Source organism: Myotis brandtii, unplaced genomic scaffold, assembly GCF_000412655.1.
Source record: "Myotis brandtii unplaced genomic scaffold, ASM41265v1 scaffold691, whole genome shotgun sequence".
In the NCBI taxonomy this organism is placed as follows: domain Eukaryota; kingdom Metazoa; phylum Chordata; class Mammalia; order Chiroptera; family Vespertilionidae; genus Myotis; species Myotis brandtii.
Window position 1 is genome coordinate 1,890,533 of NW_005370704.1, and position 2,584 is coordinate 1,893,116.

Sequence of the window (2,584 nt, forward strand, 5' to 3'; positions counted from 1 at the left end):
TCAGCGGCCCCGCCCGGCCTGGCCCTCCCTTCCCGGCCTCCCCGGCCCCACGGTTCTTGTTAAACCGAGGCTCCTGAATTGAGGACCTACTGTGTGAAGGCCCCACCTCGGGCACCAGCAGCACACGCTTGGAATCAGGACGCCACGAGAAGCGATGATGGCGGGCCTGGCATGGGCGGAGGAGCAGAGCAAGCTTGGAACCCTCGAGTGGTCCAGCAGGACGGGTGGGGGGACAGGTGACCTGTTCCCTCCCCCCACCCCCTTCGAACCAGGGCAGCCCGCGACCCAGGCAGCCATGACCCCGAGTCACAGCCAGAGACGGGGCTGAAATGCAGGGCCTCCAGCTCCCAGGTCACCGCTCTCTGGGACCAGAACTCACCAGGCCCACGTCCAGGAACCAGTACCCACAGGGTCCTGGGAGCCGCTGTCCGGCAGAGGGAAGCCGGGGCCTCGGGGCAGGGGGTGGCCCCCGTGTCCCCCTGGCACTGTGGCCCCAGGAGAAGGACCACTTTCCTGCCTCTGGGGTTCCAACCGCCACGTCCACAGCAGTGCCCATGGCTGTGGGCACGGCCCCCAGGAGCCCGGCTTCCCGAACACGCGGGGCAGGATGGCACCTTCGGGGGCAGCCGCACCCACAGAGCCCTCTGCCTCCCCTTGCTGGTGGCCGTTAGGTGCTGTCCACCCGCGTCCCGGTTGGCAGCCCTTCCCGGTTCCCTCTCCGGCTTCCACTGTGTGACCAGTTTGCGTTTTATTCTGTATTTGTCTCCCACATCTCGCTCCTCCTCTGAGAAAGCCCATCCTTTGCCATTGAATTGAGAACCTGGACTGATTTTGCAGAACCGCCCGCCGGTGCCCATGAGCACCACCTGTCCTTCCAGCAGGACCCGGGGGGCCAGCCCGGGTGCGTGGGAGCCACCTGCACAGCCCCCCTCCCTCCAGTCAGGAGCCCTGCCTGCCCCTGGCTTCGAGGCTCAGGGTGCTCACCTCGGTCCGTTCCTCTGCGGCCATCTTGGGGGCACCGGAGCGTCCCCCTGGCCCGGGTCATTTTGTGATAACAGACTCTCCTTTATCCTGTTAATTATGGTAAATTTCAGTGACTGGTTGTCAAAGGTTAAACCATCCTTGCTTTCCGGCCTCCACCCTGTGTGGCCAAACGCTGCTGGATTCCGGAAACCGCTAGGGACTTTGTTAAGGACTCTCTTGTCGGTGATCACGTGGGACACTGGTTTGTCGTGGCCGGGTTTTCTTACGACGCCCCTGTCTGTTCTGGTGACAGGGTTCGGCTGGCCTCACAAAACAGGTGGAGAGGTGGCCCCTTCCTTCCTGTCATCCGAAAGGACCTGTGTAAATCTGATGTATTTTCCTCTTGGAATAGTTGGTAGAATTCACCGGCGAAAGCATTTTGGCCTGGACTTTTTTTGGGGGAGAGGGGGGAGGCGAAAAGGATGGTTTGTTTTTATTTTACAAAGTAGCTGTGAGACCTTCAGACTTCCTCTTGTCTAGGGTCCCCTGGGTAGGGAGCATTCTTCAGGGAATTCGTCCTTTTAGCCGAAGCTGTCAGATTTGTTAGCATAAAGTTATTCGTGAATCCTCTTGTTGCGTTTTTGATGTCCTCGAGCTTATTGGCATATAGCGACTCGTAATGCTTTCTTATTCTCTTGGAAAGATCTGGAGCAACCCCCATGCTTCCTTCCCGATATCGACGGTTTGTGTTTTTCTCATTTTTGTTTCTTGGTCAGTTAATTGTCTCTATTTTGTGTTGGTTTCCAGTTTCCTGGACTTGGTGTCCCACCTTTATTCCCTTCCCCCTCCTACTCACTCCGGGAAAATAGTCGTTTTCTCTTTGCCTGGTGCCCTTAGGTCGTTGCCGATGCCCCTCATTCGTCCTGGAGACCCACATCGTGCCCAGCACCCTCCGTCCACCCCGGGGCGCCCTGCAGCTCCCCCGGGGATCCCGGGCGAGGCTCGCTCTGCTGTCCGCTGTCCATCAGGTGACCCGGCTCCTTCTCACTGCCCGAGGCTCCGCCCCTTTATGGAGGCGGGACCCCGGGTGCGAGCGATGCCTGTCCCCAGCGACGGAGGTGCCGCCTTCAATGCCACCCCTTCCTCATGGTGAGTGGTTTCCATCATCGTGGGCTCAAGTGCGCTGACGAGTCTCTCTCCTCCCATCTGCTAACGAGGCCCATCTGGCGCGTGTGACATTCACGCTTTAGTTCTCGGTTCTGACAGTTCCGTGTGGATGCTGTTTACATGTTCTCTTTCTCCGCTTGATTTTTTTTTTTAATCATCTTTCCACTCATCGGGAGGCGCGTGCCTCTCCTCGTGGGCACAGGGCACACGTGGCTCCTGTTCTGATGGGATCCAGCACCCGGTCCAGCACAGGGTGGTTCCGTGGGGAGGCGTCTGTCTCCCCGACTCCTCGGTGGGCGCACACCTTGCAGACTGAGATTGCTCTGCGGGGAGACCCTGCATCTGGGCACCGGTCCAGAGGGCTGGCACCAGCAGGCAGCTGCCCCGGCAGCCCCCCCTGCAGCCCGAGTCCCGCCTGCGACCCCAGGACCCAGCTCTCAGCCCGCCTGCTCCT